The 27,081-nt window shown below is 35.0% G+C and overlaps 1 protein-coding gene and 1 non-coding gene across 6 annotated transcripts in view; one reads left to right on the forward strand and one right to left on the reverse strand.

Moving 5' to 3' along the window:
* Hdac9 (histone deacetylase 9) overlaps nucleotides 1-27,081 on the forward strand; it is an 863,294-nt gene that overhangs the window by 72,197 nt on the left and 764,016 nt on the right. The window lies entirely within an intron of this gene.
* Nucleotides 17,042-17,163, reverse strand: LOC125615531. Its single transcript, XR_007346141.1, has one exon. It is a non-coding gene; the product is annotated as a U6atac minor spliceosomal RNA (small nuclear RNA).

Below are 27,081 nucleotides of genomic sequence, written 5' to 3' on the forward strand. Positions count from 1 at the left end.
GAGTCCGGTTAGAGGTAATCATAATGGTACCTATGTGGGCACTCACCATTGTCTTTTGCTCTTTGAAGAATGTGTTCTTCAGAAATCAAGGTCAAATGTTGAAATGACAAATTATTAAGAAAAATCACCCATGAATTTTTGATTCTGGAGAAATGTAAGGTGGCAACACCTGCAGGTCTACTGTTGATGGAAAGGCTACTTTACCTCACCTGTGTTTTTCTGATCTTAAGATTTGCAGTACTTTCTAGAGATTCAAGATTGCTGTAGTTACAGGAAAAGCTGGAACTTTATCCTGAATACTTCTTTTAAATTTCTATATGATATGAAAAAATCATTTCAAGTTATTATGGTTACCTGTTTGGTTTGTCACTGGGAGTCTAGGTATTTGCCTAAATTGTTCATGGACGTGGATATTTTGGGTCATGTTATATCTGTCCAGGGTGTATAGCCTGTTGAAATAAATGATAAATCTGGTGATTTTGAGATCTTCAAAAATCCTACTCCTCTCATTATATGTTACATTGAAATACAATTAGAGTTATTTTCAAAAGTATTTTAAGAGAATGAAAATTTCTAAATATGAAGATTCTTTTGAGTAATTTTTTGTTATGTTTGAATGTATCAATATCTTTGTGCTTAATGCCTATATTATCGTGCTTTATTTTTAAATGAAGGAGGATTGAATGTATCATTTTGGTTTTACATTCACAGTGAAAAAATAAATTGAAAAGAAGACTTTTAAAGGGTCATGGTATGTTTGTGAAAAGACCTAGAAATTAGAATAAAAATTTGGAAAGCCAATTATAGAAAGAGGAAAAGTATATAAAGTATACTTTAAATATAGAATTATGAAAAATTGTGCTTCATATGTGTAATAAGGATTGTAATGCATTCCATTGTTGTTGGAATTTAAATGTTATTTTTAAATGTTATTTAAAAATAAATAAATAAGATAAAAAGAGGAAAAATAATGCATACCATGACTTGTGTTAGGTAATGTGTACTATTGAATCTCTAAATTTCAATAACAGATATCAAAGTGGAGTTCATTTCCCCTTCTGTCGGGAGAACTGATAATCTGCTTACCCATCTGCCTTCTTACCTTTCTTAGTTTTCTTTATTTTTCTTTTATGTTGCCTAACTCTACATAGGACTTGAGTTTCATCTCCTAAGTTTTAAAAAATGAAATCTGTGAGGACAAAGGGAGAAAAGAAAGGGCTATTGGATGAGTACTCTTAGTACTTAGTACTTAGTTGCCAGAAAAGGACTGGCTCTGTCTCTGGGTTTTATGGTATTTTTGAATTCTGTTTTTGACTATGAGATGAATCCTCCTTTTGCCTAAGTCTGATCCTGTCACTTTCCTTTCTTTTTATTTATTTATTTATTTATTTTCATTACAATTCTTAATACACCATTATACAATAATTTATCATATCTCTGATTATATATAAGGTATGTTGACACCAAATTCACATCTTCATACATGTATTTTGTATAATGATGAAGTCTCCTTTTCCTTTCTAAGGAAATGTCAGTGACTATTACTTCTAAGGCACATGAGGATTCTGTGCCCTTTTGAGGTTTGTCTTCCTTTTTCTCCTCAGTGGATCCTGTTCTGTTCAGCACACTGAGCTGTGTGTACCATCCCTAGGTCCAGATTTTCTACCTGCAGATCTCTCAATGCACCTTCCTTACTTCTGGAAGTGTTCCTACAAGACCCTGCCCTGACTCCATTCTTCTGTGAGGTGTTCCTGGGTGACCCTGACATTTATTACTTGTATCAATTCATCTCTCAGTGTTGGGGTTCGTCTTCCTCAGATACCCTGAGATTTCGGAGGGCAAAGCATGTCTTCTTAAGCTCCCATTTTTTGGGAAATATAAAGGACTCACTTGATCATTTTATTTATGGTTTCTCGCTTAGGTGAGTAACAAATTGCCTAGCACATTAAAGGAGCCAAATAAATGAAGAATGAAAAGACACCCTGGGAAGGGACTGATGATCGTGATGATGGTGCTTGGAGAAGGAAGTTGAAGATACCTGAGCAAAACCAAGTTACTTCCTCTCTGTTGTGAATCATGGCCCTTCCTCTGATTTTCTATTATTTACTCATTTGTTGACTCTCTGTTCTTTATTCACATCTTCTGAGTGACAAATCTCATTCTTTTGTCTCCATTTAGTACTACCCATTGAAATGTTTTCCCCCTTTTTGAGGTTTCTTGTCTATGCCTTGAACATTACAATAGAGTGGTCATTGATTGCAAAACCTGTGGGCCTCTATTGAGTTTCTTCAATGTGGAAAATTTGCCAAGTTGGGAGCTGTTTTATCTAACACAGTAATAGAAGCAGACCCTTCTATTTTTATAAACCTGGACTTCTCCCTGTTCCAATTCTTCTAAGCCACTTCCCTCTCACAACAGATATACACCATAGCTAAGAATAGTGGAAAAAGTAAAAGGATTTTGAGTAGTGGGTAAGCAGTAAGTTATTTTATGTTAGTTTAGAATCCATAGGTCCAGCATTCTTTAAACTTTGAAAACTTAATGCAATTTTTTGCTTACTGTGTTAATGGTAACTTTTTTATATGTTAGATTTCTGAGGACCTTTGGTAAAAATATGTAAAAAGGAAAGATGGCTCAAAATTGATAACTTTCCAATCTCTCTATAAATTCCTCTTACTTCAAATGACTAATTTATAAACACTTTAATGTAATAATTGAAGTCTTCATGAAGATCAAGTTAGGATCTTACACTTTCTTGTGTGTTTCCATTGAAGATGTATTTTGGGCTTTATTTATTGCTTGACAATGTTGTAGTGTGGCATTTGATGTGATCCCTTATATTGGAATATATCTAGTTAGATGAAGTTATTTTTGCATCTGCCCTAGAAATTCATGTTTCTAAGGAAAATGGGAAGAACAGATGAGGAAGGGACAAGCAATCTATGTCGTTCACCCAGAGCTCTGGGGAGCCTCTTTGGGTAGACTTTGTTTGTCACACACTAACAAATCTGTCTTACCCTGAATGATGCAATGGTCCGGCCTCCTGTGGGGTAACATCCTTTGACAATAACGCCACAACCCATTAGTTGATCACAAACTCCCTGAATCCGTAGGGACTTGTCCCAATCTAAATGAGTGACTAATTCTTAAACTACAAGGGGAAGCTGAGGTCCTTAGGGAGTAGCGACATGTTAAGGCTGGATTGTTTATTTTGCTTGTTATAACTGCAGGATCATTAAGGAAATGCTTACATCCTGTTGTGGTCATATATTCTTAACCAATATATAGGATAAAGAGGTTTTGATCATTTTTTGTTTCTGATGCTGTCAACTTCCTGACCATTCTCTACTCTCTACCCCTATGGAAAAAAATTCATACTCATTGGGTCTAAAGAATCCCATATCTCTTTGCTTGGGATATTTTTGTTACTTTATCTATTTATCTATTAAGGAAAGTTATACAAATTAGTATAAACGTAAGGACTTAAGCACAGGCTCTGAAAACACCTATCTTTTATGTGCCATTCACTAACTCTCCCTTTGTTCTAGTTTCCTCATTTGGAAAATATGTCATGAATTTGTTATAGTGGTATGTAAAGGTATAATTGTAAAAAAGAGCCACACATCAAGCATTCATTTAGAATGATCACATATGAAGTTTCTCTTTTTTCCCCCCTCGATACAGTGAATGCCACTGGAGAATCTGGTGTCTGTAAATCTTTCTCCACTGATAAGAGTGATGCCTAAAGCCATCACTTCCCAGTCCAATCACAATGTTCAGTTTTGATTCCTTCTCAAGGAGAAATGTTCACTTTTGAGCAAATAGAAATTTGCCATGCCTCTTTTTTATTATATACCAGCTTTCTACTTTAGCCCACCCCCAATAGTAAATGACTTAATTGCCTGGCTTCACCTTTTTGGTGTGTTAGTATAGATTTGACATACCAGCATTTCTTATGAGTACCATCCCCACCCCACACACTTATCCTGTGGACATTTGCTGATGTACATTGATGCCTATGGAGTAATAAAATATTTTCTCTGAGTATCTTTCAGGACTTTGTAATACACACTTCATCTTGTCATTTTTGTCAAATGATTTTTTTTGATATTTCAGATATGTCACTGATACAATTGGGATTTATCATTTTACTATTTTTCATAGTTTCCATCTTGTAAGATCATATCTTGTACCCTGTGGGCTCCATAATATGTGGTAGGCAACATAGCAAGTTGGAAAGAGTAAGAGTACCAGAGGATCCAAGGAGTCCTTGTTAAAAACTTGCTCTGCCATAATTGATTTTGGGGCTCTGGACAAGTTACTTTACCTCTCTGGGTATTACTTTTCTGTCTTGTATTAGTTTCCTGTAATGATTTACCACAAATTTGATGGTTTAAAACAATAAAAATTTATTCTCTCACAGGTTGGGAGCTAGCAGTTTAAAATCAGTTTCACTGGGTTGAAATCAGGGTCGTGTCCCCTCCAGAGGCTCTGGGGAGAGCACACCCCTTTTCTCTTGTGGCTTCTGGTGGCTGCTGGCATTCCTGTTTATGGCTGTGTTGCTTTGGTCTTTGCCTCTCTGGCCACATTGCCTTCTGCTCATGTCTGTATGTCAAATGTCCCTCTGCCTTCCTCTTATAAGGATAGGTGTGATTGCATCTTGGGCCCAGCTGGATAATTCAGGATAATCTTTCCATCTCAATATCTTTAATTACATCTATGAAGTATTTTTTTCCTATATGAGGCAATCAATATTCACAGCTTCCAGGACTAAGATGTGGGAATCTCTGGGGTAGTGGTGGTGGTCATTCTCAGCTACCAAAAACCTAAAATAATTTCTGAAGTCATGCTAGCTTATAATTTCTGTTCACATATTTTCTAGTCATTCATGTACTCATCAAACTTTGATTTCATCTGCTCTTTGTGACAGATACTATGCTAGGTATTGGGAATAATCTACTGTCCATGCCTTTAATAAATTTACTATGTTATCAGTAAGATTACCATACAGAATAATAACGTAGACAACCTAATCCATACTGTTGCATTAGTTTTTGGTAAGTCTCCTTTTATATGGTTCTATAGAGAAAACTATCATCATGCCTCAGTGCTCATAAATCATTTCTGTGTCTGTAGAAGTGATGTGTGGCCTGTAGACCAGAGAGTATTTTGCAAGGGGAGGGGAAGAAAGCACATATCAATATAAATTGAACTCAAAGTATTGAATACAAATGTAAATTCTAGACCTAACTCCCCCAGGGAGTTTTGAATTGTATACAATTCTTATTAATGATGGCTGCATATTAGCATCAATATCAGAGCTTTAAAAACTCATATATCAGACCCCCAATCCCACCTGTATGTGGTTCTGGGTGGGGATACATATTATAAAGCTCATCAGGAGATTCTTAACATGCTGGTAGCATCAAATGTGAAGAACCTCTGATCTAATAGAACAGGAAAACAAATACAAAGGTACTGATAAATATTCGAGGTGGAATGCCATAAGTTCCATTAAGATATATAGAAATAAAGTAATTTGGATACTTGAAGTAGAATGAGATCATACCTGGCTCAAGGAAAATCTGCAGAAGGAAATGTTTGAAATGTCCTTGATGGATATGTAAGATTTGCACAGGCATCATTTAGGAGAGGGCAATTTGAAGAAAATCCAGAGGTTCTGAGTTGGGGAAAGAGGTGGGTCATGGCTGGCAGTAAGGTTCTGGGGCCAGAATCTACGCACCAGTTTTCCTTTTACTGTGACTTTCTGGCCTATAGCCCTGTGGAGTTTTAGAGTTCTAAATTTAAACTTGACTTTCTTGGTCATTAGGAAGGTATATTTTTAAAGGTAGGAGGGTAGAACATATTTTATTTAACAGCTGATAGTTTGCTTTATACTTTTTAAAAATTTAGAAAGAAGATAGCTGGGCTTCCATTTGTATTCTTGCTTCCATAAGCATTGGGAACAGGCTATAGTGAGAGAAACAGAAATGGAGAGGCAGGTTTAATTTAAAGTGTTTCAAAAGCAGAATAGCCAGGATACAACAACTGATTGGAAGATGGAAAGACAGTTGGAAGTAACAAAGGTGAATAAGAAGTTCAGAAATGATGGTAGAATCAGCATGAAGAAGTGATAATGACAGAAAAGATAGTGTTCATTTAATTCTATTCACAAGCCAGGAGCTTTTCCACTGCATTTTCTTTAGGTCATTGAACTCAATACATAACCCTCAGGTAGATACTATTCTTGTCCTCATTTTACAGATGGGGAAATCGAGACCTTGAGAGTCGAATTATCTTGCTCTGTCAGAGTTTCAAAGTAAATTGAGTGGAACATCCAGCACTTAGATCCAGGTACCTAATTCTAGAGTTTGTACCATTAGCCACAACGTGCTAGTTGTCTGGGGGCTAGACTAAGAAGAAAACGGAGGGAAAGAAGTTGTACCCAAAGATAGGAGTTTAAGAACCATCTGAAGACAGACTGCAGATGAAAATATGGGTAGCATCAAATCAGCAAGCATCCCCTTATCAATTAATAGCTGCAAGAAAGAGAAGCAGGACAAGCCCAAGCCTAACTAAAATGTGCTGGAGGGTCATCCCTCTTTATTGCTGCCAGTCAATGAACATATGAGGCATTGAAAAAAGATTCTTAAATATTTAAATGAGCACACACTGATCTCTCAATCCTGAATTTTTCTACCCGTGCTTAGGATTCTACTTACTTAATAATTACAATGACTTGAAGGAGACAAATGTCAACAATTTTCTCAACCTCTGTTCTTGTTTTTGTGAACCTAATCAGTTTTAAATCCTTGGGGCTTTTCTTGGATTCTTTTTTTCTACCTTATTTCATCTTTCCCCAGCAGAAGAGGTTGCTTATGGGGAGGTTATGCTCGTATAAGATGGGCAGAATAGTTCTCTATTTTTGTCACTTGAAACAGTCTTTGAACTAAAATATTATTGACAAATAACATAAATTGTGAAGTATCTTGGCTGTCAAGTGGCTTTCTTCACCATGTCCTCTGAGAGTGCCTTGAAACTTATTTTATTTTACCATTCTCATAATGAGTATGCATAAAGAGGCACTATTCAATAACCCAGGGAAATACAAATATTGCCTTCAAAATATATAAATTATATTCTTTGTTGTTATCTGTCATTAGATCCAGATAAGTTTTGTATGCTTGTCTTGTTCTCTTAACCCTCATTGTTCCACAGTCACAATCTAGCATATTCATTTGCAATTTTTCAGGGTAGTGAATAAAAAAGGACTTCAGAGTAGCTATATGATTGTGTAAATATTTTAATGTTATACTGCCGTGCTTCTTGTGGTGGTTTTCTCAGAATTACTTTTTTTCTCATTGAGATTTGTAATTTTAGCTATTACAAAAGTAGTATCATGCCTAAATTCTTAAAAAATACTGCAGTGCCTACTTTCCTCTGCATCTTGCCTGTCCTATTTTCATTAGTACTCTAATGGAGTTTCTGTGTACAGTGTGGTCTTCCTACATATTTCATCCTATCTGACTTTATTAGGAATATTAATGAATGGGAATCTCACGAAAGTGTTTGATTAGAATCCAGGGAAATCAAAGTCCTGTGCTAGAAAGGTCAAAACTGGCTTTCACAGCCAATGATTTTATGACTAGAGTAAAACAACTTTATTTATAGATAGCAATCAACAAGGCAAAAGATATCATTTGTTATTTGAAAGATGTTGGAGAAGCTAGTGATTTTCAATTTGGAATATGTATTCAAATCACCTGGAGAACTGGAAAAAAAAAAGAAGGTAAAAATCTGAACCAGATCCATCAATCATCTCAATGAGTTCAATGTAGTTTGAACTATATGAGGTATAGGCATGGGCATCCCTTGAATCTCCAAGGTGATCATAGTGTACACCCAATGCTGAGAACCCCTGTTAAAGGAAGCATCACAAAAGCACAGAGGAGCAGCACAAAGTAAATAAATAAGAATTGTTCCCATTTAGGAAATGACATATTCTTTCTAAAAGAGGAAATATTATTTAATTAGTTATGAAAAGTCACTTCTATTTTGAAAGGAAGCAAATTAATCTTACTTAGATATTAATTGTTATAATGATGTGTGAGAGAACAAACTTACATTTTTTAAAAAGCCTTTTTTTTCTGTGTTTCTAAACTCACTTATTTTATTTTCAAGATTATTGCATCTCCACTGTGGCCATAGATTTTCAGCCCTAAATTATTCCATTTTGTGAATTGGAGCTGTACATTAATTTATTTATAAATGAATAATTGAAAACCAGTACAATGAATGTGGCACTTGCAGTCAATGAAAAATTCAGTGATTATCTTGGGCATTTTTTTTTCTCCATAAGGAAAGCACAGTTACCCTAACAAATGATATTTTGCAGAATACCTTAGCCATTGTGGGCTAGGGTTGCTTTCTCTGTGAAATTCGGACATCACACATTGCTGAACAGTAGTTACCAAATGCTGAGTGTTCATTGTATTTCAGGTTCCAAGTGTATGTACTAAGTGCCTTATATGTGATATCTCATTTAATCGTAGTAAAAACTCTAAAATTCTCTTTTAAAGATGAGAAACCAAGTCTCATAGACCTGTCTTAGGTTAGTATTTCTACTTAGGGATTGGGCCACAATGTGAATCTGAGCAATCCAATACCAGGGCCACTGGTAGCAACCTAACAGTGATCCATTATGAAGGCAATTCTTTCTGTTTGACTAAAACAGAAATTAAGTCTTGTTCCTTTTTACAGGGAAGGTCTCCAAAATGATAGTCTCAATACTTCCCAATTGAATACAGATTTGTTGTTGTTGTTGAAGCTAATGAGAAACAGGTGAACTGCTGGCAGTAGTATCAGCTCCCGAGGCTGGCTTGGTGAAGGACAGCTGCTCTCTGGTACTGGTTGGGTTTTGAGGAAAGAGCATTACTCTCAAAACTTTCTGAACCGCTCAAGACTGACCTTCTGCTCACCTTCAGTGTCTTAGGGAAAACTTGGGCTGGGAGCAAGATGGAAAAGAGCTCATCTAGATGAAAATGAATTGGTTTAGTGGGAGGTGGTAGTGGAAAGCCCAGCAAACTTGTGGTCAAAAAGACCTTAATTATATTCTTGGCTCTGCCATTGTTATCCTAAAAGTCACTCAACTTTTCTGAATCTCCATTTTCTCATGTTTATAATGGAAATTATGATATAGTAACTGAATTCCTTACCTGAAGGGGCTAAAGATCTAAACAAGACAATATAGTGTAAATACTATCAGTGTAAGAGTTTTTGAAAATTGCTAATAAAGAAGATTTTCTAGGTGATGGACTTTATCCCTTTAACATGCAGAACAACAACAACAGCAACAAAAAACACAATTAAATTTTACTCCTGAATTCTACTTAAATTACAAAGTCCCCCTGCAAGCACTGACTTTTACTTCAATGTTTAAAACTCCTAGCCATTTAAGCAGTCTCCAGGTGCATCAATTACTTACTATCTAATGGTCAAATCTCATCATCTTAGTTTTTGATAGAAGTATAATATCAGTAAAATAATAATTCATTCATTCAACAATGGCATGTTGAGTCACTGGAAATAAAAATCAGTGAAAAAAGGCAGCTCAGTGGTAGAGCTCTTCCCTAGCATACTTGAGGTTCTGGATTTGATCACCAGCACTCACACACACTCACACACACACACACAAAATCAGTGAAAATAAGAAACAAAATGATCTCTTAAGCACACAATATGTATCAAGTGTGACTTATAATCTTCTTTGATCTTTACAACGATCCTGTGCTACATATTTTGCTAGCATTACTCAGGATTGAGGATACGAAGGTTCTGAGAGTTAAGAGACATATCAAGCCTCTCCTGGCAAAGTTTTGGTAGATCTGGGGTTAAGTCCCAAATGCCTCTTTCAACAAATGTTTTTCCTTTGACCATTCATTAACTAATACTTCACTTAATCTAATCTTCCTTGATGTTCTTTCTGTGAGCATCACAGATATTTTCTTAGCCATCTGTGCTTGAAACAATAGCACCACTTTTGAAACTCATATTTTCTTCCCCTCCGTATTGTCTGGTTGAGGCTTGATCAACTTTTTCTTCCAGTTTTATTGTTAGCCTTTAGTACTCATGACGTCTTGCTCCTACCATTGTAGTAAGACCCCGTACAGTTTTTCTACTTTTACAGTTTCCTCCATTCAGCTTGACAAATATTACTAAAACATAAATCTAATTATGTCCACTTCCGCAAGTCTGCATGACTTTCCAGGATCTATCATAATTGTCAATACTCACTGTTATTGTTTATATATAAAGTGTCCCCCAAAAGTTCATGTAGGAGACAATGCAAGAAAATTTAGAGGTGAAATGATTGGGTTAGGAGAGCCTTAACCTAATCAGTGCATTAATCCCCTGATAGGGATTAACTGGGTGGTAACTGTAGGCAGGTGAGGTATGGTTGGAGGAGGTGGGTCCTTGGCAAGTGGAGTCTCTCCCTCTTTTCTCCCTAGTGCCAAGCTCCCAACTGCATTCTTCCATCACATTCTTCCATCATGATGTTATGCCTCATTTCAGGCTCTGAGGAATGGAGTTGGCCAGTATGGACTGAGACCTCTGTAACTGTGAGCCCCCAAATAAACTTTTCCTCCTCTAATTGTTATTATCAGGTCTTCTGTTCACAGCAGTAAACAAGCTGACTAAAACACTCACCATGCATTTCTAGTGTATAGGGAATAGGGCAAACCACATTTGAATTTTCTTCCTCAATATGCTGCTTCCTGTACACAAATTCAATCCTTTCCAGGCTTGTCTGATAAGAATTCTAGGGGGCTTATTTGTAGCCACATTCCTAGGCCTCTCTTGAACCTACTGAGCCAGAATCACCAGAGATTTGTAGAGCCTGGTGGTCTTCTGAAAGGCTCATGGTGCAGGTGCAGAGCCAGGACCATCCTAGTTCTTTAGCTACTACTGTGTGTTGAGGAACTATTAGCCAATGCCACCTGAGGTGATGACACTTAATCACACCTGAGTCCTCTTGTCTGCTCTTTTTCACACATCACTGGGGTACAAATCAAGTGCCTAAACCTCCCAGGAGACATTAATTCAAGTGAATCTTCCAAAGAGATGGTTTTCTCATACTTGTGTGAGCATGAGATATTTTCGTTGAGCACAGAGCAAGACACATGAAGGAGTTAAACCTGTCAACAAATATTTATGAAAGTATACACATGTGTAGAGTTATATATAATTAAATATGCCTATGTGTGTACATAATTTGGGGCATATGTATAAATGTGTATGAATGTATGTGTGAATGGATGGTTTACCTTCCCTGAAACTTACATAAACTGGTTTATAAAAGGATCAGCAAAATTGCAATTAATACATTAATGACTATATACAACAAGAGGAAAACACTAGCAAGAAAGTAAGGTGGAATGGTAAAACTTTTCTACATTGTCATTAAAATGTACATTGAAATAAAGATCACTGCTTTTCTCCTTTTTTTTAATACAGCACAATTTGCACTATTAACAAGTAAAATTAGTTTTTAAAGTCACTCATACTACCATACAACATGTTTATAGATGTTTTTCTTAAGAATTTCTATTTTCCCCAAATTCCTTTTAAGTATATTATTTTTATTAACTGAAAGTTTAAAAAATTCTAATTGAAAATGGTAGCATATAATTGTTTTGTTTCTAAAATGTTATTTGGCTTTTATACCAATTATGCTTAGAAGTTAAGTTTAGATAGATGTTTAACTGGAAAGTGAGGAAATAATTTTTTAGAGCTCCAAAGAAAAATGGAGTTTTAAAGTACATTCTGAATATGCCAAAATGGCATGTTAATTCATTCTTTCTTTTTTCCTATTTCCACCCATCCATCTGTCCATCCACAGTGTATTTATTAAATGCATCCTTTGTATATTGCAACAGATATACACTCTTAAAAGTTTACTTTAGCCTTGATATACCCTCAGTAATACTGACTCCTTCAAAGCTGAAGAAAGATAAATGAGATCTGTCTCATCACTCTAGATTGATTTGCTTCAACAATAAAATACTTGTTATTTTCACATATATTTAATATTTTAAATATTGAATCAAGTAACTCAATATTGTGAAACTTTTTCCTGACTATTAGAGTCCTCCTGTGTCTGACCAGTGGTTCCAAGGTCTCACTGGGTAAAATGTTCTTTTTCCAAATATGATCATTGGTCTAGGATATGTGCTTTTATATAGTTCCCTGATCTGCTGCATTGTGTCAGGAGCATGCAGGCCTCAGTAGCCTCTTACACAAAAAGGATTTGTGTGTGCTGCATGCACCACACATGCCGAAGGGGAGATAATGAGACAGGCTGTGGTTGAACCTTGTTATAATATAGTTCTCCTATTCTGGTGGAAAGAGGATGGGCTTTGAAGCTAACTAGACTCAGACTACTTCAATCCAGTCTTTTCCTCTTATCTGATTTGGGGAAAATTATCATTTTTTACATTTAAAAAATGTGGAGAATATTATCTATCTCTTGGATTTCATCCACTGTCAAAGTTTACTTCTCTTATGTGACTGTCTGACTAATATAGTTCTACAACATGTATACTCAGAAAAATGAGAAATTATATCCCATCTATGTATGACATATCAAAGTACATAAATGCATTCTACTGTCATGTATAACTAATTAGAGCAAACAAAAAAAAAATAAATGGGAGAAGGGAATAAAATAAATCATTAAAAGCAAATAAATAAAATTCAGAAATCATTAAAAAAATTTACTTCTCTTGTTCTCTTGCACTACCAATAAATAGTTCTCCAGTGCAATTAAGTGGTAACATATTTAGAATTATAGGTATCAAACTAATTGTGCTTCTTTCTTCACCTGTTGGGTTCTTTTATTAAACTTGTCAGTAACACCTTAGCACAAGGACTATAATTTTGCATCTTTGTTTAGGTTCTCTAGTCCTTAGTGTATTTGCTGGATTTAATAAGTAACTGTTGAACTAAAGATACAGAATAATTAGTCTTTATGATCTTATTATTACAGTCTCCTTTTATCACTGTCCCCACTACCCATACACAGAAACTGGTGGCAACTAGGGATGGGAGTATAGCTCAGTGGTAGATTGTTTGCCTACCATGCCATACACAAGGCCCTGGACTCAATTCCAATACCACCAAAACGAAACAGGCCCTTGGCAATTTAAACAAATAGTTAAAATAAAAACCTGTAATTTGATCAAAAGGCTTGTAGGCAAAATGGCATGAGATAGTTTTTACCATGAGGTTGGGTATGAAATAGAGCAGGACTTAAATTCTGGCTCTGTCATTTATTAGCCATGTAGGTGGAGAAAAATTACTTAACTTGACCAAGTTTAATTCATTCCTCAAATAATCTTTGAAGACCTCATAAGCATTAGATGAAATCATGTAATAAAACAAAAACGTGAAGGTCTTCCGAAGTGTTTTGTTACCCTGCACTATCATTTAAATATGTTTACATTGCTTCTGAGTTCCTGAAAAAATGATTTTGGACTAACCCATAGAACTCCCTTTGAATATCATTCTTTGTTTCAAATGTTATTTCCTTGTGGCAGGAAGCGATAAAAACACATGGCACAGACAGCTAGTGACTGAAGAGGAAGTTAATGGTGTTTGTTTTTCCTCCAGAATTAGTAGTTCAAAAATTAAAAATAAAAATGTGTCTTGCCAAGTTTGTCAGATACACAGAATGCTTTGATTACAGGATTACAATGGTCCTAACTTCTTGATATTTGTATTTCTTCAATATTTATGCATTCAAACTTTTTAACACTTAAAACTTTCAGGCTCTAAATTTTATTTTATAAACTACAAAGATTAAAATATCCAAATGCCATAAAATACACGTAGGACTTATTTCTTCTTTACCCTCTAAGGCTTAGAAACCAAGAGAAGTTTTAGAGTAAAATATTTTGAAATATTGACAAGCACAACATCACCATGAGGATTCCATGTCAAGGTTGCATTGCCTTTGAGGAGACGAAGGTTTAACTGGTTTTAAATCTGTGATGAGAAGAAGTAAACAAGGCCTTTCCCCAGATACATAATTGAAAAAATACACCTGAGTTGTGATTGGAAAGTATTGCTTGACTCCAAAAACAGCTCATTTTGTACCAGAGATTTCCTGCAAATCTGTGGAGATGAGGCAGAGGGTGCTTCAGCGGAAGGTGGCAGATTAAGCAGATCTGCAACAGTGACCATAGATGCTATTTTAGAAAGTTAGAATATTTTTTATTTCAGGGAACAAATTCTTGGAAGGGAGAATAAACTTGTTTAAAATGTCTTTCACTTAATTAAAATTCAGATTTATGTCATTTGTTGCTGCTGTATAATATCATTCTGACTTTTGCTTGGCTAATGCCTGATGGTTTATAAAGATTCAAGTGCACTTTGTTATGGGTAAATGGAGTTCTTTGGGTAAATGTTTAACTTTTTATTGCAAAATCCCTTGTGCACACTTCCATTGTCAAGTTTAGCAGTAGCATAAACCATGGGAAAAATCACTTTTAAAGCCTTTGAAAGGAAAGCATTATGGGTATTTACTGTAAGGAGGAAGGGAAGGCAAATATGTAGGGTTGTGTCATTTTACTGAGGAATCAGCTTTGGAAAGGTCATTGAGGAAGTAGTATTTGGGAGTGGTGGATATTTTTAGATTGCTTTTAAGTAAAATTATGTTTTTTTTTTAATGAACTGGAAAGAAATCATCTGGTTTTCCAAACTGCATGTCATGTACTATTAATGGGTTATGAAATCAATTTAGTAGGTTCCAATTAAACAACAGAATGGAATAGACTACAATACAGTATACCAAAGTGCACTGACATTTAAAGATTAAGTATTAATTTATGAAGCTGATGTTTGAATTTTATATAGATAAGCATGTCTCTATGTGTGTGTAAACTGTTTTTATTATGAAACATATTTACTGGTGTGAATTGTAGTTAAAAAAGCTGGAAGCCACTGACTGGGTCCATTTCCTAATTTACAAGTGAGGAAACTGAAGAAGGCTGGCAATTTAGTGTTTCTCTTTGAGGTGGCTTATCTGACACCAGGCTCTCTCTTTTTAGAATCTCTTTGATCAGCTATTAATATTCTACAGTCTTCCCTCTCCCTGCACCATCCTTTAGCATTCTTGCATTTTTGTGACCAAGAACTAGATTAAAGATGCCGATTATGGGGGAGATAAATTATCACCAAGTCTCTGAACACCATGTTGGGCAGGTGTTTGATAACTGTACTGCCAGTGGAAAGAACACCATATTTATAGCTCTTTCTATAGAAGAGGTCAGTTATTTTACAGAGGTAAAAACAGATGGAAATTTGGGACAATATAATTAGCAAATTTCATCAATAGATGCAGATAATCTTTACCAGCTTCTCCCATTTGTTTCAGTTCACTTCAACAAATATTTATTGAACTTCTACTTTGTGCCAGGTGTTTTACCAGCTACTTACTTCCTCCTTTTTTGAGGAATGAATAATTCATATAACTACATTGATCCCTCTCATTGTTTGCAGTATATGCTGGGAGATTTATTGAAGAATGAGGTGTTTTGTTCATCAAAGATAAAAGAAATGTAGCTCCATGATTTATAACACAGTATAACTCTTTGGAACTCTTTTATGCTTTGTCCAATGTGTTAGTTTTTTTTTTATCACTAAGAAAATAGGCTTAGAAGAGGAAAGGTTTATTTTGCCTCCTAGTTTTAGTCCATGGTCAGCTGGCTCCATTGCTTTTAGGCCTGTGGCAAGGCAGAAACATGGCGGAAGGGCATGGTGGAGGAAAGCTGCTTACCTCAGGGAAGCTAGGAAGCAGAAGGAGAAAGGGGCTGGGGACATAGCCTTCTATGGATGCCCCTAATAACCTAATTTTCCCAACTAGACTCGCCTTCTAAAGTTTCTAGTACTCCGAATAATGTCATCGAATTATGAATCCATCAATGAATTAATCCACTGTTGAGATCGGAGCCCTCACAATCAAAATCACTTCAATAGAGCCCCACCTCTGAATGTTTCTGCACTGGGGACCAAGCCTTCAATGCATGAACCTTTGTGCAACATTCCGAATCCAAGCCCTAACATCTGGAAATGTTCTTGATATCTTGCACTTGACCTTTTATTCATTATGAAGTCCTGCAAAGATCACCTGTAGAATTCACCTTAAATGTTTCCCTCTGTCTTTGCTTTCATAACACATTGATTTTTATTGAACTTTCCCCCTGTAGCTGTTTACACAGTGTCAGTTCTGTACTGTGAACTGATGATTTTTTTTTTCCCCTTAACAACCTCAAAATCAAGGCAGCAGGACTGGGAAGGCCACTGTCTGGGTGCCATGTGGAGCTTTGTCATTTGCACATTGATACCACTTTTGGTTTTGTTTTTCTGTGTGGCAGTTCCTGAAGGTGGTGGTCTGTTTTCTGACTCTTCTTTTTGTTTTTTAAGTGTTCATGCAAAGGATATCATTCTACTTTTTGCTTGCTTATTAGTTGAGAGTTAGCCGTATGATTCACTGAGGCAGTAATAGAAGCAGAAAACAGTCCCCAGATGGCACCAAGAGCCTCTTCTTGATAGCTGTCAGTGCAAAGAGGGATGCCCATTAGGTCCAAGTCCAAGGAGGGAGATGTTTAAAGAGTTTGCTCTGTCAGTGGGTTTAGAGAAGCTGCTGTTTAAAAAAATTTAATTGTCAATCATTTTCATCTTTACTACTTGGAAAGATTAAATGTAATATTTTGTAGACAGTTTTACTTGTATTCTTGATTACAAGTGATTTTGAACTTTTTTCCCCATATCTTTATGGTATTTTCTCCCTCCAATTTTGAATTTGTGTTCTCTGCTCATTTTTCTTTTCTGCTGTCCTATTTTGATTTATAAGACTTTTGTAAATTGTGGTTGATTTTACCATTGTAACCTTGAGTGTATACTTTAGTGGTGTTGAGTACATTCATATTATTGTGTAACCATTGCCACTATCCATCTCCAGAACTTTTCCATTATCCCGACCTGAAATAAACAGATGTCACAAAATGGGCAGCAAAGCCTTAACTGTGTATGTGTGTGTAGATCTTAGGGCCTCTTCCATCTCTATCCAGGGGAATGCTAATTCTCCTCCCTTTATAACAATTCTAGAAGTACTTCTTGAATGATATAATTCCTTAATCAGTTATCTGGCTCTAAAACTGACGTAATTATAGCTACTTCACTTAAAAAGATGTTTTCATACATTAAATTAACAATTGAACAGCTGTTCTCTTATAACCATCTTAACTGAACAAGGTTCTGTTTGTGGACTCTTTATAGATCCTCCACTTTTTATTTAATCTACTGGTGTTTGATGTTTTTCTTGCTTGCCACTGTGGTATTTCCAGCTTTGCATGGAAATTAATTTTCTATTTGAATAGACAATTCCAGGAAACTATCTATTAAGGTTATAGGAGGCAAAGAGAATGTTGCTTTTCCTTTTTTTTTTTTTTTGTGATGTTCCTGGCATTATGAGGGGGTGGGAAGGTTGACTTAAGAGTTCAAGATTGGCAGTTTATTTTTGTTTTTAAATTATATTACTTAAATAAAATAAACTTTGCCACAGGTCATAAAAGTGACCAATAATAGAAGGTATGTGGCACTGAGGACTTATCCCCCATGCAGCAAAACAATTCCGAATGGACCTTCTGTGGGCTCTGAAAACAGTTTGGACAACATAACTCTGTGTATCTGACTGATTTTTGTGGGAGTTCAAAATCCAAGTTTCAGAGAGTCTTATCTAAAACCCTAAGGGAAAGTTGTGTATTGGAATTGAGACTTTATCAGATTTTAAAAAGGTAGTATGATTTTTGAAATATCCTAGGTTTTGAAAAAGACCATTTACCCTGTATTTCCTGTCATATTCAGTGAGATCTGAAATGACTCCCCATAATAAAAAAGGTTCATATTTCTGCAGTGAAATTCAAAGATATTAATACTAAATGAGATAAATTGAAATAATAAATAACTTTATATTTGCTTAGGCCAGTTTTGTTGCCTAATGAGTTTAGATTTGTCACCAAATGAGTTCTAAAAGTCCTTTGTTCTTTATGATCATGGGCAAAGAGGGATAAGCAAAATCTCACCTCTGTGTTAGGGACTTCCAGCTTCCTTGGTTAGAAGCAGCTTAGCTGCATACTCTAGCCATGCCTCTCACATTGTGGATTTGGCATTCTCAGTGTTACAGACAGTTTTGCTTCTGGGGTTCTATACCTGCTACTCCATGATGCCTCTGCTGAATTTAATCTCTTGTTTTTCAGCCGTTTTGTACCTTTTTTATACTCAACAATTTTGCTATTATATGCAAATGTTTCATCATACCTTAAACACACATATTATCTATTCTCTTTTCTCGATTCCTTTGCACTGGTTATTTCAATACTTGAAATATCTTTTACTTCCTTTTTCCTATTAAGTTTATCCTTTGACTCCTTATTCTACTAGTAAAATGTAGTATTTTTCTTTGTTACATTCTTCATATTTTCTTAGAGCTTTGAATCTACCTATATTATAGCATGCAGTGCATTGCTCCATAATTGTTTGCATATTTATCCATTATAACATAAATTCCTTGAGGATAGTACCTGCATGGTGCTGGCACATCACAGATTCAGAAATTTTTAGCCCAAGATAAATAAAAGGTGTATATTTGGAGGCTGTGGGATAACTCGGAGAGCAGGGAAAGAGGGATACACAATAGAAATAAATAAGTTAGGGAACAAGGCAGACTAGTGTAGGGTAACAGTTTTGTTTAGTTCTTACAGTTGTATGAATTAAAAAATTAAAAGACCTAAATGATTTGTATTATTAAGAAAATTTCATAAAGGATGAAAATCTCGAGACAAACCTTGGCAGGTGTTTAAAACTGGGATAGAAAAAGAGCATATAGTGCTGTTCAGAGAAGGGGAGTGTCTTAAGAGATGTGTGTAGATAGGTGTAGATGTGTGAAGAAGATATTTAAACCAATGGCCTGTTATAATGGAAGTTGTGAATTAAGAGAGTGATAGAAGAGAAAGGTCAGTTCACAAAAAGAATCAGAATTTTTCAGAGTAAATCCATTGTGGGTTCAAGAACAATGGAGGAATTATATGATAAGAACACATTTCTGAAAATAAATGTGCCATGGCATGTAGACAGTGTGAGGACAGGGCTGGTTCACATCCATTTCCTGAAAACAAGTAGGAGATTATAAGAACTTTAGAAGTTATAAATTCTAAAGAAGAAGATTCAGTGAAATGATTCTAAAGAAGAATTAATAACTTCTAAAGTTATTATTGAGAAGATGGTGATGAGCAGGGCAAAAAGGTGGCTAACTTTTAAAAAGTAAAGCCATAATGGTTAATTTGTAGCGTCAACTTGACTGGGCCACAAGTTACCCAGATATTTGGTTATATATTACTTTGGGTGTTTCTGTGAGGGTGTTTTTGGAAAAGATTCCATTTAAATTACAATTAGACTGAGTAAAGCAAATTGCCTTCCATAACATGGGTGCCCTCATCCAATTAGTTGAAAAATCTGAAGAGAATAAAAGATTGACCTCTTCCTTCACTCTCTTGTAAGAGAGAATTCTTCTGTCTCTTGACTTTTGAAGTGGGCTATTGATTCTCATTCTATAGCTGCCTGCCGGCTGTCAGACTCCACCATGTGAGTCAGTTCCTTAGAATCTTCCCAACCTGTCGGAATTAATACGTATCTCCTATTGGTTGTGATTCTATGGAGATTGAAAACACATAGGATGGGGGGTCTGATAGAGAATGGGAGTCACAGGAGGTGAGGAAGGAATTAAATATTTTTTTTAAAAATTGAGACTGACAGTTTTAGAGGAAAATAACTGTAATAACAGGAATGGGGAAGCTGAAAACGGCAGTTAATTTTAAGGGAGATTGTGTTTGGTTTTGATTTTTTGGATTTGGAAATGTTATTGAAGATTCAGTGAAATGATTTGAAACTACCATAGTGAGATAGGTAGCTTGTTTGGGTGAGATTGGGTGTGGTGTCTTGGAATCTCTAAAAGCAGGTGAACAGAAGTCACAGGACAGAGCAAAGTCCACAGTGGAGTGAGAGAGACAAGCATGAGACATAGATTTGTGTGAGGATTTCTAGATGAGAATTACGGGGCCAGAGAAGAAAGATGAGCTGCTGGCATAGGAAGGGATTTGAGGGCAGAGGTCTTGCTTGACTTTGGTTTGTCAGCCTCCTCCATCTCAGCTTCAGATGTTGTGCTTCAAGTATTCAAGATCCCTAGACGTTATTCATCTCTTTATTTTTCACTAGAAAAACCTTTTAAATGAAAACTGGAGCAGGGATTAGGATTTCTTTGCTTCATGCTTTGCATTTAAGTAGGTTTGTAGATTGAGATTGGATATTTTCACTCCTAGGACTTTGGTTTTCCCTTCCAAAAAAGGAGGTTAGATTAAAAATATTTAGTATTCCCTATAGCTCAAAAATTCTGGAGAAAAATTTCTGTATGCCAGGAATAGTTCAAAGTCTCAAAAATGTCCTCAAGTATATTCAGAAAATAAAATTTTATAGCAAATCATTTCTTCACCTCTATTTTTGAAGTTTTTATTATTTAAGTATCAGTCAAAGTATTTCAGACAATGAAATTTAAGTTTCACATAATCTTGTCAAGATGCAACTTTGGGCTAAAATTTTTGTCCTCAAATATTATATTTGTGGTTTAAAAATAATTCTTTACAGAGGGCCAAATCCTGCTTTATATAGTGTTTAATTGATATGGCTGTGAAAAAGAAAAATAAATACAAGAAGAATTTCTCTTTAAATTTCTAAGCTATAAGGAAATTTTGAGTCTTGTTAAAAAATTTTTTTTTTCTATTACATACTTTCAACTCTTAAAATGTTTTCAGAGAATCAGTGTGTGATAAATACTAAGGGAGGGATCCCTGGTTCAAATAATCCTGTGTGTTTAACATACTCCATCCAAAATTCTGTTGCACCTCCTGTTCTGTTTGTAGATCTGTGTTAACATCATGTAGTCCCACAATATCCATTTTAAATTTATGTAAAGATACTTTCTCTTCTGAATGGCACATTCTTCAAGGCTATATTCATTATTGTTTTGGGTATTTGATGAATGTATGATGTTTAAGTTATATTCCATATGCTTTAAGAATATTTTTCCTAATTGTACAATTTGAAATTTGATGAATTTCCAAAATCAATTTGGAAAAAAAAAAACCTCTTTTTTTTTTTACATATACAACATTCACGTATGTTGACATAAAGTATTCAAAATAAAAAAAAACTATTGAGCAGTTGAAGAATATATGTCATAAATTTTAATTCAAATGAATTAAGCTACTAGCATTAAAATTAACATTTTTGTATCAGATAGAACTCTCTGGGCCCCTAGGATATGCACTGTGGGTTAGGTATTGGTTACCATAACAATTTTCTTCCTTCCTGGTAAGCAAGGGCACTTTCCATGTCTGTTCTTGCTCAGTGACCATCTGCAATATAGGACTTCCACCTGGAAATAATCTGCTTTGTACCACCAAGGTGCTGCTGTTGCTTTTAGTTATTTAATATCTCTTTTATTTGCTTTTCTGCTTCTTAATTGACGATAGTTAACAACTAAGAATTCTCTCAGGAAATAGTGTCACAAAAGTAATCAGATATGGGCTTTTCTGGTAACAATTAGTCTATCTTCAAAGCAATGTCTAGAAATATTTACTTCCAATAGAGATAAAATTCTTTATTTTTATTTTCCACATTTTCTAAATTTCTGGATTTCTTGTGAAATACCATAATTTATTCTTGGATTTATTTTATCTGTATTTTTGAATACAAGACATTTAGCATTCACTTTGGCCAACTGCCCTCTTTGTCTGTTGGTATTATATATGTCTGTTGGTATTATATATAGTTGTATAGATAATAAGGATCTGTTAGACATAAGGATCTGCTTTTACTGTTTTATTTGTAATAAGACATATAAGAAAGTAAGATAATAATAATGGGATCTACATACCAGAAACATAAAAAATGGGTAAAACTTTTGTGATAACTTTACTCCATTTATAAGTCACTCTAATGACTGCTTTGCTTCTCAGTAATTTTCCATTTGTAACATTTTATACCTGGTTACACAAATGTAATGCAATTGAACAAGAAAACAATTATCTGTCTGGTGGAAATAATGTACTTATCTCATTGAAACAATTGACTTGTTTAAAAATACACAGAAGTTTTAGTTCTGCTCAGAGTGCGGTTGCCTGTAATTTGTAACAAATTTCCAGGAAGAATTAAAATGCTCTGATGTAACTGGATCAGCAATTGAATCCACTAGTTGTGAGTGATAAATTTGGGGGCTTAATTCCATTCTCATACAAACTTCCATGTGGAGCCGTTTTGGATTTGAGGTTTTTTCAATAATATATAAAATATATTGGCTGGATGTCTGGAAAACTTCACTCAAAGGTTTTGTCTTCCAGAGAAAGCTTTGCATTGACTTGTGGGTTCTGTCAGTGGAACATTTCAGCACTTTTTGGACAGTTTCAAATGTTTCTTGGAATTTTGTGTGATGTTTGGCCCAAACTATCTATAGGATCACATTGTATTCCAGATAAGCCCTAAAAGCCATAATTTTTCTATGACAATGTGGGACTTTGTTGGGTTTTGGTAAGAAGGCTAACACCATTGGGCAGTCAAAGGCTTGACATAATTAATGACACTTCCTTCTAAGGACATAACTGCTTAAAAAGTAATACAGAAAGGCACAATTCCTTTAGCCCAGCACTTGTTTTTCTTGTATCTGACCTTTTTCACAGAAGTCAATGTCTGTTTCAATTCCTTATTATATATGTTTGTATATATAACCAAGCTAGTTAATTTTAGTTATAACATCATAGAATCTTGATGGTGCCCTAGGAAAGGTCTGAGACAGCTCCCTTGTTTTACACACAAGCAGAATCAGGCCCACCCAGTTCCCTAGTTTTCCCAGGAAGCCATGGCTCTGCTGGCTGCATGTCTTTGGAAGCCTCTCTGGCTGCTTAAAGATCTGCCTTCCATTCCCCATCTTAAATTTATCTCTCTAAGAAATTTTCCTTAATGCGTTGTCGCTCCCTATATATACTTCACATTAATCTGGGAAACCAGCAGAAACATTAGCTTCATATCTTGTTGGGATTTCCGAGCGCTATATACTATTCCATTCTCTTTGGGTTCTGAGTCACTAAGAGATCAATATAGGAAAAAGAAGGGCATCAATGTTAACAGCTCTGTCACGTAATGTTGGGTTGTAAGACGCAGTAGACCAAAGGCTGAAGCTGACTTTCTGTGCCTCCCCCAACTTCCTGTTGAATTTTCACCCCTTCATAGAGAAGTGTGGAACTGTGGGTGTAGAGTCCAAACCCCTGTAGGGCCGCTCTAAGGGAGGACAGAGAAACCAGCACCTCAGAGAGACCCATGAGCCAAGGGCCTCTCCCAGAGCCTTTTATCCACTCTGGGCAAATAAAGCAGGCCTGGTTCTACAAATCGGAAGCAGTCTCTTTCAGTAGCTCACTGTTTGGTAATGGTCTTCATCTTTTCTTTCTTCTTGGTTTATCATTTCTATTTCCACTAGCATTCTGAAACCAGTGTCATTTACATTTCTTCTCCCTGCATCATGAGTTATTTTCCTATTATCCTCTTCAACACAGTTGAAAAAAGCAAAGGCAGTGAAAGCAGCCTAGGCAACTGCTTATTTACAATTGAGGAAAACAAATGAGAATTAGGGAGCTGGTTGATGAGAGACCGCACTTTGAAAATGTGCTCAGAATACTTCACAGGAATGGAACATGAAGAAGAAGCCATTCTTCTTCCGATATTTTTAAGAGGAGAAAACTGGAGAAGACTTTTACTTCTTTATTTACAGTCTTTGTTTGAGCTCTAGACTGCTGTCAGGGCTCATTATTATATATTAATAGATATATTTCCAGCTGTCTATAGGCAGATTCCAACAAGCTTACTTTGCTTTCATTTTCCTGTGGACTTACAATCAAGTAAAATGTGAGATGACACATGTCTTGGATTTTTAGTTGACCTATGTATGTAGATTTCTACCAAGTTTCATTTGTTTTTCTTCCAGTTATTTTTTAATATATTTTTTCTTTACCTTCTTTATTAGCTTTCTTGAAAACATTTGCCTACAACAACCCAAAGACTCTTTAACAGTTTCCTTCATATTAGGGGATTTTCTCTACTTAGGATTTCCTGTCTTGTGGAGCACGTTGCACCTGTGTGCAGACACTTCTACTTAATTTGGAGATAAATTAAAAGTGATTTAAAATTCTAATGTTCTAGACACACTTCTCCTTTCCTGCTGTTCTACTAGGCTTTGCTTCCTCCCAGTAGGCTGAAGGCTGTTTAGATACAGAGAGCTAATTGCAGACTAATAGAATTAAGGTTTAAGATGTTCCAATACCATTCTTGGAATTGAAATCATCTTTCAGATGATTTGTTTTCAAAGAAGTGATGTAACGGACATTTCTGGAATCACCATTGTACTTTTGTTTAGTTGGCATGTCAAGTATCTGTTGCAGTGGAAACTGAGAAATGACAGACAGAAAATAGCACAAAAGTAGTTGCCGCACATGACATGTGATGCCCAAGCTGCATAGAGTGCTGGTGGAGACCATGGGCTCTGGAGCCATGTGCCTTGTGTTGAAACTCAGAGAAAAAAAAAAAATTGTGTTTGCTTATCTGCACAATGGACATACTCATTAAATGTCTACCCCAAAAGGAAGATCATGTGAGGGTTGAATGTATTAATCCATGTAAAGCACTTTAGAGCAGTGTCTGGAACATTGTATGCTTTATAAATGTTAGCTGTTAGTCCTCATAGTTCTAACTGGATATGTAGATCCAGGTTTCTCTGTATTTTCAAGTGTTTTTCTGAGAAATAGTATTATTTAGGAAAACTGGACTATAAAGATCTTTTCTGAGGTGTTCTGGCCTGCATTTTTATTTACTTAGTTTTTATTTGCTTTTTTTGTTTTGTTTTCAGTTTGCAGTGCTAGGGATCAAACCTGGAGTAGGCTGGTGTAGCTCATGTATCCACACCTCCCTGACTTCAGGCTTATTTTTAAATGTGAAGGATGCATCAAAAGACTTTTGAGTCTCATCTTTGTATAATTTAATATTAGTAAATAACTTGGGCTTCCTGGTAATCTGTGTGAAATAATTTGGGGATTTCAGGCAAAATTATATATATTATTTTCGTTTTTTGCATTCATTTTGGCACTAAATTAATTTTGTTCATATCACAGTTGCTCAGATTAGAAGGGAAATATTGAGAGAATAGTCTTCAAGTTGCTGACTGATCTAAAAAGGCATAAAAGGGTTGTGTATTTTGGAGAAATGTAGCATGATCTAATACCCAGAGGCAAAATATCCCAAGGTGAAAATCCCATAATATTGTATGTGTTGGTGGAAGAGGAGTATTGAAGGAAAAATTTTAAGGAAACCTAAAAGTTTTACTTTAGTTTGTATAATAATTAACTTGGCTACATAAATACCAGGAAAATAATTAGAATAAACAGATTATGTTGAATGCTTAAAGAAATATGTTTGACAACTTTTAATTTTCTTTCCTCCCACACACCACTTCCTAGTTTGTTTCTGGCACAACAGATGTGCCTCAACACAGTGACTGATCCAGTAGAGTTTTGTGAACACCTGTGATGTGACATAACAATGTTTTTTTTTTTTTTAATTTTGGTTACATTTAATGAAAGTCACAGAAAGTAAGAGAAAGAGCAGTATAATTTCAGATAATGTTATGCAGATATAAAGGGTAGCCTGCTTTGTCTACAAAACTACCTATCAATGTTCTTTTTTAAAGGTAATGTTAAAGCTTGTGTCTGAATGGTGAATGTAAACACATAAAAGCTGATTGTAACCTTCTTTATGTTTCCCAGTTAGACACCAATGAGCTACTATTGGGCAGAAGAATGAAGAGGTATAATTGGTAGAGAAAAGTGAAAAAAAAAAAAGCACTGATGGAGAATTTTTTAATACTCTTTTTATAATATTCCAACTTCTTTGAATAGATCAATTAATTTATTTGGTAGTTTTTTTCCCCTTTATGATTCTGGGAATCAAACTTGGGCCTCATGTATGGGAAACAAGCACTCTGCCACTGAACTACATACCCAGCTCTGATTTGCTGGTTTTAGCTTAAAACTAACTTTAATTCTTGATTTCCAAGGAGAAAATACATTTTATTTTTGCTTTGTCCAATATAGATTTACTACATTAATTTTTTATTTTAGTTTTAGCCATTTTTTTTTCTATTTAAATGTCAGAGCAAGAACCACAGCCCAGAAATGTAATTTTTCTGGAAAAGAATTAGTTTTATTTTTAGCTTTGGCCTTACTATGATACTTTCATATATCCCTAATTTTGACATCTACTACTAATTTAACAACAGCTAACAATTTTTTTTTCTAAATTTTTAATTATAGAACAAATAATGTTATAATTAAAAACTATGTCAATATACCAACTTGTGTAATTTGTTCCCCCTTTTTTTTCAGGGCATGTTATTTTTCAATTTATATTGTCCTTACACATATTAGACAATTTAATAACTTTGTAATATTGTATCCTTTATAGAGTGATTGTTTGGTAATCCTTAATTATTTAATTATTGCTATGAGGATATAGGTGTTTATTTTTAATGTTTTGCTGTTATAAATTACATCAATACAAATGTTTATTTAAATTCTCTCTCTTTGGGATTATTTACTTAGTTTATAGTTTCTTGCCTCAGATAGCAATAATATATGGATTTAACATTCTCAATTTTTCAATAAAATATAGTTAGTTGGACATATTTAGAAGTTTTTGTATTTATTCAATAAATGTAAAGCGGTACCTAGGTGTTGTTTTAATTTGCCTTGCTTTAATAAATAACATTTATTAAATGTTATTTTATTCTTTTATCTATGCTTAATAATTTAGTTTCCTCTTGTGTAATTCCATGTTATTGAGTCATTTTTCTTCTGAATTTTATGTTTTTCT

This window comes from Marmota marmota, unplaced genomic scaffold (genome assembly GCF_001458135.2).
Source record: "Marmota marmota marmota unplaced genomic scaffold, marMar, whole genome shotgun sequence".
In the NCBI taxonomy this organism is placed as follows: domain Eukaryota; kingdom Metazoa; phylum Chordata; class Mammalia; order Rodentia; family Sciuridae; genus Marmota; species Marmota marmota.